This window comes from Rhineura floridana, chromosome 2, assembly GCF_030035675.1.
Source record: "Rhineura floridana isolate rRhiFlo1 chromosome 2, rRhiFlo1.hap2, whole genome shotgun sequence".
Taxonomy (NCBI): Eukaryota; Metazoa; Chordata; class Lepidosauria; order Squamata; family Rhineuridae; genus Rhineura; species Rhineura floridana.
The window spans coordinates 183,302,559-183,317,980 of record NC_084481.1 but is presented as its reverse complement, the minus strand read 5'-3'; the positions used below and the strand labels follow the sequence as shown (position 1 = coordinate 183,317,980).

At 40.9% G+C, this 15,422-nt stretch overlaps 1 protein-coding gene across 5 annotated transcripts in view; it reads left to right on the top strand.

Moving 5' to 3' along the window:
* Positions 1 to 1,681: 1,681 nt before the first annotated feature.
* Positions 1,682 to 15,422, top strand: part of HEATR5A (HEAT repeat containing 5A) — a 144,875-nt gene continuing 131,134 nt past the window's right edge. For 3 of the 5 annotated variants that reach the window (XM_061611593.1, XM_061611592.1, XM_061611590.1), the window contains exon 1: positions 1,682 to 1,899. The gene's annotated coding sequence lies outside the window, so the exon portion shown is untranslated. The remainder of the gene's footprint in view (positions 1,900 to 15,422) is intronic. The other 2 variants (XM_061611594.1, XM_061611591.1) reach the window with 1 other exon arrangement.

The following is a 15,422-nucleotide window of genomic DNA, read 5'->3' as shown; positions in this document are numbered from 1 at the left end:
CATGATAGGACCTTCTTGGTAGTTGTGCCCAGGCTGTGGAACTCACTTCCCCTGGAGACACAGATGGGTACCTTATTGATGGGCTTTCGTCACCAACTCCACAATGAATTTGTTCACACAGGCTTACAGTGGACTTGTTAGCCTGTTTTTGATCACAAGAGTAGCATTATGCCTGTTTGTGGAATCGATGGCATTTTACTCATGTTTTATGGTTTTGAATATTGTATTACTTTGGTCTGGGTTTTTTGTGTGTGCATCATTGAAAACTGCTTTGTGACCACATGGTGGTGAAAAGTGGCATACAAATATTGGAAATAAAAATAAATAAAATAAATAATAAAGTACCTAGCATAAAAAAAGGCCTGAATAGGTGACAGGCTAGCTTTTCTGAGGAAGACATTCCAGAGGCAGATCCTAACAATCAAAGAATTCTCTCTTCCAGGTTGCCACCTACCTCACCTCAGGCAGGAGCACCCTGGGGAGGGCCAGTGAAGATGATCTCAAATGTACATGCAAGCTTGTGTAAAAGAAGGGGCTTCTTCAGGAACCTGGATCCCAAGCATGGGCTCCTTAACGTACCTTGATTCCATGATGTATAGGATTTTAAGATTAGCACCAGCACGTTGAACTGTGCCTGTCTGGAAAGCAAGCCGGTAGCCAGTGACGTTTCAAAATTGGCTAGAATGCTTTCATTTGCTTCTAGGCAGACACAGTGCCTTTCTGTCACAATCTGTGTTACTGTTCTGAATACTGAATGGCCCTTAAATGCAGGTTTATGGATGCACTCATGAAACAAGTCAACCAGGAAGTGCCTCACCGCGCTCGCTGCGACATCCGAGTCCAAACAAACAGGTCGTGGACTGTAATGCAATTGTTAAATGAATCGCATCTGTGGGAGCAATTAGCTCCACAGTAAATCAAATATATTTCAGAAAGAACTCTTGTGGCAGTGCAATATGGAATTGGGGTGTTTTAAAAAATAGCAGTATCTCAAGGAAATGTTTTCTTACAGTAACAAAAAAGTAAGCTAAATGAAAGGCCCTTTTCCTGGCCATGTTTTTGGTTGCTCGCTGATGAAGTCCAGCTTTCTCCTCCGTTTTTAAAGGAAGGGAATAGCCCTGAAACAAACGTTTGAATTCAGAGCAGAACTTGCCCGAGGTGGGGTAGAGCTATTCGTCTCTGGGGACTGGGTCGGTTTCAAATTAGTTCATTGCGGAGGCAGACTCTTTTCAGCTCTGGCAGGGAAAGGAGTGGGTGAGAGTATTAGAAAACGGGAAAACAGGCAAAAGAAAAATCGGGGGGAAGATTGTTGCTATGACTTAGTAAATAATTGTTGCAAAAAACCTACCCCCATTTTAGGAGAGTTAAAAATTAAAACATGCATGCACATTTATTATAAAATAGACCACAATGTATTATAGAAAGTATAGTCAGAACGCTAATGTGTGAGAGACAGAGCGAGAGCGAGGCGGAGGCTGTAGGCGGTTGGAAGGAGAGAGTGGTTGATTCCCTTCAGGCCCGAAGCTACCGCGAACTGTGGCAGAACCGCCGCAGAAAGCAGCTTCTCAGCATTGCCTTCCTTGCCAGACCTGCGCTGAAACAACGAGGCCTGCGCTTTGCCGCTGTAGGCGTTCGATGGCTCCGGGGCCGATTACACAGCCTTGAGCGGCTACCCAAGTGGGAAAGAGGGAGGAAGCCACAGGAGAGCAGCTCCTCCTCCTCACCGAGGGGAGGGTGCGGGCTTCCCTGGTTCAGGGCGAAGAGAGGCGGCGGTGGAGGAAGAGGTGGGAGTTCTCGCCCGTGAATTCCCAATTCCGAGGTGGCAGCCTCTGCAGATCCCGAGGAGACAGCGAGAGGGAGAGGAGACTTCCCCGGGTAAGCTGGATGCAGGCCGGCCAGGTAACCTTAGCAGAGGCAGCTCCTTCTTGCTTTTTTCTTTGTGGGGACGGACGAGATAGGATTAACCCGATGCTGGCAGGTTAGGAATCACCTCGGGGCGGTGGTCGGAAGTATGCAAGGGAGGTTCTGCGACTGGAAGGGCGTGAGGAGATTCGGCAGCCGTCGAGAGCAATCTGGGTTTGGGACACTTGTCTGTTCCCTGCTGATAGAGTGAGGCGACTTAGGACACTTAAAAAAATTTTTTTAAGAGCTGGCGTTGAGGGTACAACGAGACGCTCCTCTTTTCATATTCTTATGGGAATTGCTGTAGCAGAAGGCAAGAGATGTCCACCTAAAAGTTTCGAGGTGTTCGTACCGAGGCTTCCAACAAGGAAGGAGAGTGTAGGGGACAAAAAGCTGCTGAGGACAATCCGTCAGCCTCTATAAAAGGATGGTGGAGGTCCCTAAAAGATAGATATTCCCAAGTCTCCAAGCCAAAGAAAATGTACTTGCTTCCCCTAGAGAAGGTGTGAGTGGAAGTCAGTGTGGCCAGCTTTCAGCATATATGAATAGACACCAGCCCCCGACTGTAGAACTAAGCACAAAATCAAGATCACTTAAAGCTAATGAGTTACTCCCTGTCAAACTCGATTAGGGTGGTTGGTAACCTTTTCTGTTTATTTTTACATGTAAAGCAAGTTTCTTTATATGCCTTTATTGATTCTGAGTATGGAATGGAATGATAGTGGCTACTTTGACTTATTAATGCAAAGTATAAGGATTTTTGACTTAATGCAAATTATAAATTATAATTTTGGGGGTTGTGGAATAAATATAGGCTCACAATGGACAAAGGATATGGCTAGCTTGGAAATCTGGCTGTCTAGTATCATGCAGCATGGTTGAAAAGGTGTGCTGTTAAGCTTTCACCATTAGGAGGGCATATCAGATCACTCCTTTTTTGTTTTTCACTTTGAATGAATTAATCTGGAATACAAACCATTCCCTGGGTTATGTACTCTGTTACCAATATAGACAGAATAACAAGTGTTACATATGTAACGTAAGTGTTGGAAAAGCCCACCCTTTAGCCACTTTGTTGGTAGAAGAGGGGGTGCTTAAAGCTTGCAATCTTAAACCTTTCTGGGGAGTACATCCAGTTGAACTCACTGAGTCTTATAATTGGATAAATGTGCATTGGACTGAGCTAGAAGTGCGTTAAGGAATAACAGAGAGATCTTGAATATGCACCTTAGAAAATGCTCTGTTGCTTTTATACACATGATTAGCTAGTTATAATTACAATCCCCATATTCATCACATGAATATTCTCAGGGGGGTTCAAATTAAAATAATAAGAACAATACAAGAATTGCACAAAACCAGGAAAACTGTAAAGTAAATAAACATTAATCATAATTAAGATACAGCAGGTAAAACTTACATAGTGGCTAAAAGGTTTTAACGCTTGTGTGAATAAAAATGTGTGCCTGGAATCCGTGAGTGGATGGATGGGAAGAAACAGGCTAAAGCTGAATCCTGATAAAATGGAAGTACTGCTCGTGGGAGACAAAGGAAGGTTGGGAAATACTGACCTGGTGTTTAATGGGGTAAAACTGCCCCTGAAGGACCAGGTCCGCAGCCTCGGGGTGATCCTTGATTCCGGGCTGTCCATGGAGGCCCAGGTTTCATCGGTGTGCCGGGCAGCTTGGGGTCAATTGCGTCTCATCCGAAGGCTGCAACCCTATCTTCCTGTCCACCAGCTCCCACTCATAGTACATGCTCTGGTCACCTCTCGTTTAGACTACTGCAATGCGCTCTACGTGGGGTTACCCTTGAAAACAGTCCGGAAATTACAACTGGTACAAAACACGGCGGCTCGTTTACTTACGAATAGCCGCCGTTATGATCATATTACCCCAGTGTTATACAATCTCCACTGGCTTCCAGTTATTTTCCGGGCTCAATTCAAGGTGTTGGTATTAACCTTTAAATCCCTATACGGTTTCGGCCCAGTATACCCGCCCTACAAGATCTGCCACTCAGGGCCTTCTCTCGGTTCCGCCGACTAAAGTGGCTAGGTTGGTGAGGACTCGAGAGAGGGCTTTTTCTGTGGCAGCCCCCACGCTTTGGAACTCCCTCCCAGTGGATCTTCGACATGCCCCTTCCCTAGATATATTTCGCCGGGGCCTGAAAACTTGGCTTTTCCATCAGGCCTTTATGACCTTTGAGACTTCCAAGGTGAACTAGTCCTAGAACTGTAAAAACAATCTACTAAATACTGTAATTTTTGTATTATACTGTACTGGCTATATTGTTATTGTATTTTATTATGTTTTATTGTAAGCCGCCTAGAGTGGCCATTGGCTAGATAGGCGGCCTATAAATTAAAGTTTATTATCATTTATTATTATTAAAACACAATGCCAAAATGTCATTAATATAGGTGCCAAGCCACCCTTCTCAATGAAGAATGTCCCAAGAACTAGTTGGGACTACTTGCCACTCACCTTATCTCAGAAAGTTGGGGCACCATGGGGAGAGCTTCTGAGGATGATATTGGTCAGTCTGATACAGGAAAATATTATCTGACAAGTACTTGATTTTTAAGCTTTTAAAGTAAGCACTTTGAATTAAACTCAGAAATGGACCAGGAGCCAAGATAGTCCAAGCTCCCAGTCCCAGTTAGCTGTTTTGCAAAGTCCCATGTAGACCACATCTCAGTAACTGATAACTGAAACATTTACATGCATAAAGACTATGATAAAATAAGAGAGGCTAAACATTACACTTGCTAGTAATAATATTGTTTTGTAGCTAGGTTAACAGTTGCCTTCATTTCTTTTCAAGCATGCTGGTAAGAGCATATCAGGAACATAGCCATATATATATATCCTTCAGATTTGCACATTGCACAAAAGCAGAAAACTGCACAAGCAAAATTACAATTGTCTGACTGTGCTTTTGCACACTTTTTGCACATTTTTTTAAAAAACAAGGTGCACACGCAGCTAGCTAGCTGTGGGCATGCCCTGTCAGTACTTAATTGACATAACAGAATCAACAAATTAGAGGGCAGGGTCAAACACAAAAGGGAACACTACTGGTATGAGTAGGAAAGACCGAAGTTGCTTCTCATACATAAATTCAAATATGTGCAGGTGTGGACTACTGTGCTCTAATTCAAATGGGGAAAACATGGATTAACAGCTAAATAATGCTCAAATGCGGACAAGCCCCTTGTCCAAAACGTCTGGAGGGCACCAGGATGGGGATGGCTGCCCTGAAGGAAATGTGGGATATAAGTGAAATGATTCCAGCCTATTTTTTTGTAGAATAGGGGCAGGGAGAGAGAACAAATCGCAACTTTGCAAAAACAGCCTATCAGGCTACAGAAGCAAATTGTAGTTGCTGATGTAGTTACGTTGAATGGAAGTTTGAAAGGTACTGTATACAGTGAAAAGGCACAGTTTTGCTGTTGAAGAGAAATCTTTATAACTTCAGTATCTGGAAAGCATATTAAGAAGAATGACTGTTGGATTTGGAACTTTAAGTCTATAAAGGTTTAATTTAATTATTTTCATTGTTCTGTGTGTGTCAGTCATATATGTGAACTTTGTGTTTAGTGTTCAGCATCTTGCACAAGTTAATAATGGGGTTTATGCTAAGCTTGCAGTTACTTTTATATTCTGTTCACATTTGAGGTATATCTTTCAATTTTTCAAATTGTTCTTTATAACTGGCACTAGGGGGATGGGTTAGATCAGTGGTGGGGTACCTCTGACTCTTGAGATGTTGCTCAACTCCATCTTTCATCAATCCCAGCCAGCATGATCAAATAAGTCAAGGCTGATGGGAGTTGTAGTCCAACAGCATCTGGAGAGCCAAGGGTTCCCCACCCATGAGTTAGATGCTGAAAGGAAGGCAAAGTAGTTCTTGGCATTTAGATCAGAAGGACTTGTTTCTTAAATAAGTTCAATATTTGTTACAATCACATTTATTATAGTTACAGATAATGTAAAAATGTAGATTTATTATAGCTACAGATAATGTTTCATCATTTTAAACACATACAGAGAACCCACAAGTTGTTGCATCAGACAAAATGGAATATACAAGTGGGACTTGCAACAAAATGTTGCAGAGTAGAGTGCTCCTGTTCAGTGTGTTTCAGCCAGCCAGCCAGCCATGCCCTCCTACAGGACATTCCATTCCGACCCCCAACAGTCAGTCAGCAGTCTGTGGCCATTGAGCATGCTCAGTCTTCATTGCACTTTTGTGGTGATTTCCACCCCCTATGTTTTTTATGTTTTACTTGTATTTTTGCAAACCTCGGGGTTCTCTTCTTGTGGGTGGTGCTTTTTTGGCAATATAAGCAACAGTAATCATGCCTGAGGATTGGAAATAGAGAACTGAACATTATCTTGCCCTGCAGTCAGCTGAGAATTAAAGATGAATTTACTAAATTTTGACAAAGTTCTACAAGAGCAAATATGATAACTTCAAGTTGGATTTGCCAGTTTGGAATAAATTTATTATTATAATTTCATACAAATGTAGGGTCTAAGTATATGAAACTGAGAGAAAAAGGGGAAAACTTTAGGTTGGGTTTTTCTAGGTTATGCCACCCATGAATGTTCTACTGTGGGAAGAAGTTTTAATCCCTGTCATCAACTATTAGAAAATATATTATTACTTTGTATATACAGTCTGTTTCCTTGTTGCAGTTGTACTGTAGGAGGAAAGTCCATTAGGTCATTGATAGGTATGTTAATATACTTACAGTGAAATCCTAACCATGTCTTTTCAGAAGTAAGTCCTGTTGAATCCCGGGTAAGTGGATTTCAGATTGCAGCCTTAGTCAGTAATAGGATGTCTCCTTTATGTGAGCAGAAGGGAAATTACAACACATGCACACATATGCCTAACCCCCTACTATCTTCATAAGTTGGCTAGAAGATAAACAGATTGACAACTCACTCCTATACAAGTCTTTTCAGAAGTAAGCCCCATTTAGTTCAATAGGGCTTACTGCTAAGTAAGTGTATAGAATTGCATTCTCAGATTTGAATCACGTAGACCCCTTTTTAAATATGTGCAGGGCAAATTGAATGTATGCATAGCAAATTGAACATGTACATCAGGCTATCATGGAAACAAATCCTTGGTATGACTGCAGGACCACATTTACACAAGGTGAAATGAACAGATAGATAGCTATATCTACAGACACTTCTAGGAGGAGATTTTGGATCAGATGTATTGCAGTTCCTAGAAAAACTATTCCTGAGATGTTAGGTATAATAAATAATAATAAATTTAATTTCTTCGTCGCCTATCTGGCCAATGGCCACTCTAGGCGACTTACAAAATTGTTAGAATACAATTGATAAAATACAGTAATACAGGTAGTGTTAAATGTCTCACCGGTGTCTTAAAGGATTCCTCCCAGAACCCATACACGTGGTGTATAAACAGGGGTAGAATTCTATTGTCTACTCAGGTGTCAGACCTAGGTATGACTGAGAACCTGAACAGACACTGGTGGTAAATCCTTTTGCATGTTGACTGTGACCAAAACAATGGTTTCTAAATGTCTATAAATAAAAATCCTAAATTGGAAACATCCCAGAGAATACTGAGTGTTTGGAATCAGAAATTCAGAAGCTAAAGTTGGTGCTATAGGAAAGCATTGGAGGGACCTGAAGGGGGGCATGCTTGAGTACTGGTACTGGAAGGTCTGATACTTGGTGCTAGTTAGAAGCTGACGCAAAGGTTCCATGTGTTTAAAAACATACCAGTTTGTTGGCTACACAAATGAAATAAGAACATCAACAGACTCCTCCATTAGTATTTGAAACTCTGGAATTTGTAACTCTTTCACTTTGTAATTTGTGCCTTCTTGATCTTATTTTTCTTTGATGATGATAATTTATTAGTCACTTGATACTCGAAGGTCCCCAAGTGACTTACACAAAGTTAAAACAAAAACAAATAAAACACTATAAAAACATAACAATAGCATTCCCATGCAGCCACAGGAAGGTTTGGCAGCATATTAAAACAAAACATCTCAATCTATCAAATGTGTGGGAGAAAAGGTATGTTTTTATCTGGATAGGAATAGGAAGCATATGCATGCAGAACAGAAGCAAAAAAGGAGAAAAGTATAATATTTGGGCTTGGATCTTGATGTATAATGGAAGGATTGTAAAGTATTTTCCATAGATGATATCTGCAGCAGCAACTTAGTTCACTTGTACAGTAGGGCCCCACTCATACAGTGGGTTACGTTCTGGACCCCGCTGAAAAGCGATAACAACTGAAAGGGGGAACTCATTGAAAGAATGGTGCATGATGCCCCAAAACTGCCGTAAAAGCAGAACAAGCACCATATGAGTGGGGCTTTAGTCTAATTGCATCTATTTGAGACTGCTGCATTAGCGAAGCGCCGTAAAGCGGGGCTCTACTGTATTGCCTTATCTAAATCCATGCTCAAACAAACTTTCCAAATACATGCCACTGAAGAAGACTCATCTCAAGTCAAAACGCATCTGGCAAATTATTTGAGATATGTGGTGTATTTTATCTTTGCATTTTATTCCTCTGTATTAGAATACCTTTGTAATTTCTTACTGTGTTGTCATTGGGAGTGCATGTATATCTTGTCAGCACAGCAAGCAGTTTATATCACAATTTGTGGGAGTAAATTGCATGTACATTAGAAGTTGGTCAATATTGTGCATACTTCTGGCTATCAGCCATGGACCATATTTTCCATCATTTATTTCTGCATATTTTTCAAAATATATCATGTTTTATTATACTTTGACTTCATGTGTTCATATGTTTTTACCTGGAGCCAAAAAGATGTCAATGAAGGTTGTAGGCGGACTTCACTACGGAGCATATTCCACAGATAGGGAGACACAGCTGAAAAGGCCCTCTCCCTTGTCACCACCCTCTGAGCCTCCCTCAGAGGGGGGACCTGGAGAACAGCCTCAGAGGAAGATCTAAGGGTTCAGGTAGGTTCATATCAGAAGAGGTGTTCCAGAAGATATTGGGATCCTGAGCCATAAAGAGCTTTATAGGTCAAAACCAGCACTTTGAATTAGGCTTGGAAGCATACAGGCAGCCCAGTGCAATTGGAACATGATAGGTGTTATATGCTCTGTTCACCTTGAACCCATTCAGGCAGCTTCATTCTGCACTAATTGAAGCTACCAAACTATTTTCAAAGGCAGCTCCACGTAAAGTAAATTGCAGTAATCCAATCTTGAGGTTACCAGAGCATAGATTACAGTGGCCAGGTTATCCCTGTCCAAATAGGGTCACAGTTGGGCCACCAGCCTAAGCTGATGGAAGGCACTCCATGCCACTGAGACCACCTGTGCCTCAAGTGACCACAGGGGATCTAGGAGAACCCACAAACTACAAACCCATTCCTTCAGAGGGAGTGTGACCCCATCTAGGGCAGGCCACACACCACTCAGCTGGTCAGAGAAACCACCTACCACCAGCATCTCAGTGTTGTCTGGATAAAGCTTCAGTTTACTGGCCCTTGTCCAGTCCTTATCACAACCAAGCACTGATTCAATACATCTACTGCCTCACCTGTAGAAGATGAAAAGGAGAAATAGAGCTGTGTGTCATCACCATACTGATGACAATGCACTCCAAAACTCTGTATGACCCCATTCAGTGGTTTCATGTAGATGTTAAACAACATGGGGGACATAAATGACCCCTGCAGGACCCCATATTGGAGAACCCATAGAGCTGAGCATTGCTTCCCAAGAACCACCTTCTTGAGCTGGCCATCCAAGTAGGAACAGAACCACCACAATGTGGTGCCGCCGGTATCCGACACAGGTCATTGTACAGGGCGACCAAGGCAATTTCCATATGAAACCCAGGCTTGAATCCGGATTGAAATGGATCTAGAAAATCTGTCTCCTCTCAGAGTACCTGGATTTGGTTGGCAACCACCCTCTCGAGAAGGGGGATATTTGCTACTGGTCTAAAATTCTTAAGCTCTTCCGAGCCCAGGGAAGACTTCTTCAGGAGTGGTCTTACTATCTCCTTCAGGCATCCTGGGAACACTTGTTTTTGGAGAGAAGCATTAATTTTCTCCCTGGCTCACCCAGATGTGCCCTCTGTGCCAGATTTTATCAGCCATGAAGGGCAAGTGTCCAAGACACAAGGGGTTGCACAGACCCAACCAAGTAACTTGTCCATGTCCTCAAGCTGCAGCAACTGAAACTCATCTAATGACATTGGATAAGAAAACACTCCTGACACATCACCTGGATTGTGAGCATCAACAATGGAGTCCAAATCCCAGCTGATGGAAGTGATTTTATCCTCAACAAGCACGACACAGCAAGCTTTAGATGGCTCTGCCACCTCTCCAGGGCCAGTATGTAATAAGCCCTTAGCCAGTCTAAACAGCTCAGCTGGACGGCAAGCTGAAGATGCAATGGAGGCAGAGAAGTAAGTTTTCTTCAGCACCTTCACTGCCACTGAGTAGGCTTAGTGTTTGGTTACATTCGTTAGGAGTTTTTCTCCACCTGCGCTCAAGCCATATCCCTTCTCTCTTCATTGCTCTTAGCGCTGGGGTATACCATGGAGTTGTGCCACTTGGGAGAAGACACACAGAGGCAGTCATGTCAATCATCCATCATCTCTGTATTCCACAGATCAACCAGGGCTTTGACAGAAGAGCTGGCCATGCCAACTAGAAAACTCTCCAGAGCCCTCTGAAAACCAATAGGATCCATCAGTCTTTAGAGGCGGACCATCTTAATAGATTTACTACCCCTGCAGAGGGAAAAGGCCACTGTAATTCTAAAGCTCAACAGCAGGTGATCAGACCATGACACAGGGACTGTTTTTATGTCCCCCACCTTCAGATCACCCTCTCTCTGCATGACTGAGAAAACCAAATCCATAGTGTGCTCTGCTACGTGTGTTGGCCTGATTCTAACCAACAGAGATGACTTGGTGGATGAAGTGGCAGTTACGGGGACTCTGGGAGAAAGTGACTATTCTATACTAGAGTTCTTGATTTTAAAGGAAGCAAAAGCTGAGGATAGCCATATGCCTACCCGAACTTCAGGAAAGCCAATTTTAATAAACTCAGAACAATAGTAAGTAAGGTTCCATGGCAAGCAACCCTAATGAGAAAAGGAGTCCATGTTGGGTGAGAGTTTCTAAAACAGGAAATTCCAAAGGCACAATGGCAAACAATTCCATCAAGGAAAAAAGGGGGAGGACAGCAGAAGAAGCCAATGTGGCTTCACAAAAAGCTTAGAGATGACCTGAAAACAAAAGTGGACACATACAGAAAGTGGAAGGAAGGCCAGACCACAAAGAGTACAGACAGGTAGCATGGAATTACAGGGATGGCTTCAGGAAGGCTAAAGCTGAGAATGAGCTGAGGTTAGTGAGAGATGCCAAAAGCAACAAAAAAGCTTTCTTCAGGGACAGCCATAATAAAAGAAAAAAGAAATGCTGGAACAGCTACTCAATGAGGATGGCAAAATGATAACAGATGACGAAGAAAATGCAGAAGTACTCAATTCCTACTTTGGTTCAGTCTTCTCCCAAAGGAGGGTCTATGACTACTGGGAAACATGAAGTTGAAGGGGCAGGATTGTAGCTTGGGACTGATAGACAAATGGTTAAGGAATACCTAATCACTTTGAATGAGTTCAAATCTGCAGGGGCCTGATGAACTGCATCCTAGAGTATTGAAGGAACTGGCTGAAGAACTCTCAGAACCACTGTCTATTATCTGTGCAAAATCATGGACAATGGGTGAAGTCCCAGATGATTGGAGGAGGACTAATGTTGTCCCAATCTTCAAAAAGGGCAAAAAGGAGGAACCTGGGAACTACAGACCAGTCAGCCTGACATCGATCCCTGGGAAAATTATAGTGGAGCAGATTTTAAAGCAGTCAAGTCTGTAAGCACCTTGAAAACAATGATTAGTAGAAGCCAACATGGATTTATCAAGAACAAATCCTGCCAGTCTAATCTTATCTCATTTTTTGATCAGGTAACTTCCCTGGTAGACTGTGGGAATGCTGTGGATATAATATATCTCGACTTCAACAAAGCTTTTGAGAAAGTGCCCCATGATATTCTGATTAGCAAACTAGCTAAATGTGGCCTGGATGGAACAACTATCAGGTGTATCCACAGTTGGGTACATAATAGTACCCAAAGAGTGCTTATCAATGGTTCCTTCTCAAACTGTGGGGGAGGTAACGAGCGGGTACTGCAGGGCTCAGTCCTGGGCCCAGAGTTCTTCAACATTTTTATCAGTGATAGATTAGGAGGTGCAAGGAATGCTTATCAAATTTGCAAATGATATAAATGAACTTGTGAGGGATAGCTAATACGCTGAGGACAGAAACAAAATTCTAAGTGATCTTGATAGGCTGGAGCATTGGGCTAAAAAAAAACCAGAATGACATTTAACAGGGATAAGTGCAAAATTCTACACCTAGGAAAAGAAACCAAATGCACAGTTATAAGATGGGGGATACCTGGCTCAGCAATACTACATGCATTAAAAATATGAATGAGGGCTAAATGGTGTTTTTAAATTGTTTTTGTGTTTTAAAATTTGTATATTGGTTTTCATTGTTTTTAATTGCTGTAAGCCGACCCAGAGAGTTTCAGCTATGGGGCGATATATAAATGTAATAAATAAATAAATATCCCACCCTTCTACCCTACAATAGGGCACTCAGGTTGGCTCAGTCCTGGTCCCAGTGCTCTTCACAATCTTTTCATTAATGACTTGGATGAGGAGGCGCATTGGGCTGAAAACAACAGAATGAAATTCAACAGGAATAAATGCAAAGTTCTACACTTAGGAAAAAGAAACCAAATGCACAGTTATAAGATGGAGGATGCTTGGCTCAGCAATACGACATGGGAGAAGGATCTTGGAATTGTCGATCACAAGCTGAATGTGAGCCAACAATGCGATGTGGCTGCAAAAAAGGCAAATGCTATTTTAGGCTGCATTAACAGAAGTATAGTTTCCAAATCACGTGAAGTATTAATTCCCCTCTATTCAGCACTGGTTAGGTCTCATCTTGAGTGCTGCATCCAGTTCTGGTCTCCGCACTTCAAGAAGGATGCAGACAAACTAGAACAGATTCAGAGGAGGGCAACAAGGATGATCAGGGGACTAGAAACAAAGCCCTATGAGGAGAGACTGAAAGAACTGGGCGTGTTTAGCCTTGAGAGGAGAAGACTGAGAGGAGGTATGATACCACTCTTCAAGTACTTGAAAGGTTGCCACACAGAGGATCAGCCTGGTTAAAGAAGGTTGATCACATCTTTTAAAATAAATCTGCCCTGATCCAAAGGCTGCAGTGTATCTGTAAAAATGCACTAAAGAAAGGGCTGTGCTTGAAAAAGCAATTTAGTCTGGTTCAAATTAGATCCATGCAACTAGCTTTCACTTCAAAGCTAGCAGCTGGGCTGAGTACACAACTGTACGTTACAATGATGCTACATTTTTGAGTATGAATCACCTCCTTGTATGATGATTCATTTATATGAAGAATTACCATTTATTCCCTCTTTCAGCTTTAACTGACATTTACAAAGGAGAATACAAAACAATATCTGGAAAAAAATTCCTTATAAAAACAGATATATAGACGTTTATTTTCTTCTGGAAGCTGATTTATTCTTGAAGACCAGCTTTTGGGTACATGTACATGTATTCCGTATAGAGCAGGGGATGCGAAAAAAGAAGAGTCTTCTCCATAGGATACAAGGCTATCTTTATTTTCTGACAGAAAGAATTAATGGCAGGGAGGAAGGAATTTCTACAGTCCAAATGAGAGATAAAACACAAATACAACTGAACAGTCCAGTGAGATCTGATTGTCTGATGTAATTCAAGAGAAAGGCCCTATTAATTATTTATACTGTTTTGCTAGATGCTTTCTAAACAGGAATAAACTCCTCTAGTGTACAATTTGTTCTCTATAATTCACGCTTAGATTGTGATCCTTCTATGTTAACTTACTAGGAAGTTTTATTGAAATCCATAAGCTTACTTCTAGGTACACACCTCTGAGGTATTCTGCAAATTGCTATACATTTTACTGCATGAAAAAATTATGTATATATATTTTTTTACAATAATTTTTATTCAAATTTTCATAAAACAAACAAAACAAAATCATAAAACATTCAAAGACAAAAAACAAAACAAAACAAAAATGATTAAACAAAAAAATAAAATGTTGACTTCCCATTTGTTGCAGATCAGTTATAGGTCTACAATATATAACAATCCTGTCTCTTAAATTATATTATAAAATCACTTTCCTCCAGTAGTTATCTTAATTAATCGTCAAATCTCATAAACATTACTTTATTCTTTCCACAAAAAGTCAAAGAGAGGTTTCAATTCTTTAAGAAATATATCTATCAATTTTTCTCCAAATAAACATGTCGATTAATCCATCTCGTTAATAATAATAATAATCTTATTGTCATAACCATAGTCCAAATAAACATATCGATTAATCCATCTCATCAAAATCTGTTAGGTCCAATAATTTCAATAGCCATTATTCCATTATCCATATTAATTCCATCTTCCATCTTCAATAGTCCTGTTAAGTCCAGTAATTTCAGTGTCCAATCTTCCATTATCAGTATTCCATAATAATCTTGCTGTCATAGCCATAGTCATATAATAAGAGTCTGATGGGAATTTCCTCTATCCCAAATATTTTCTTGCCATCGATTCTGAATAAGTTGCTGAAATATTGTTGTAAAGTCATATCCCTGTTCTTCTTTTTTACAAAATGCACTGGCACATCTCTTGAGAGTTTTTCCATTGTCACATGGCTGCAGTTAATTCCATAGATTTTCTCTATATCAAGCTCCATCACTTCATTCCAGTCCAGAAAATTATCCAAGCCATTGATAACTTTATCTCTAATATCTTCATTAATTTCTTCAGAGATAACGTTAAATTCCAAACAGTAGATTTTATTTCTAATATCCATAAACTCCAGATCTTTTTCCAATTCCACATTTGTTCCAATCTCCAGGGCTTGTATCTTCCCTTTATTTTTTCTTTTCTCATCTCTGATCTCATTCTCCTCTCTCACAGGATCCCCTATTTCTTTAAGCTCCTGCGTCATTTTGCTCAGTTCAATTTTCAGCTCCTTACTGCCCTGTCGCAGGGTTTGTTTCGTTATCTCAATCTCATCCATTATTTTCTGAAACATAATTACTTCCAGATTCTCAGCCACTTTCTTGATTGCCATTTTTAAAACCACGAAAACAAAACAAAACAAAAATAAAGAAGAACCACTTCTTATTTCAGCAACAATTGGGTTAATATTCCAGACTTGATGACATCACAGTATAAACAGAGCAGCCTGCCTTATCTCTCTATGTTCAAGAATACAAAACAAATTTAGTTCCCAGCATCAAAACAGTTAGTGGCATCGTGAAGAAGCAGATTCGTCAAAATAAAATAGACCAAAAAGAGA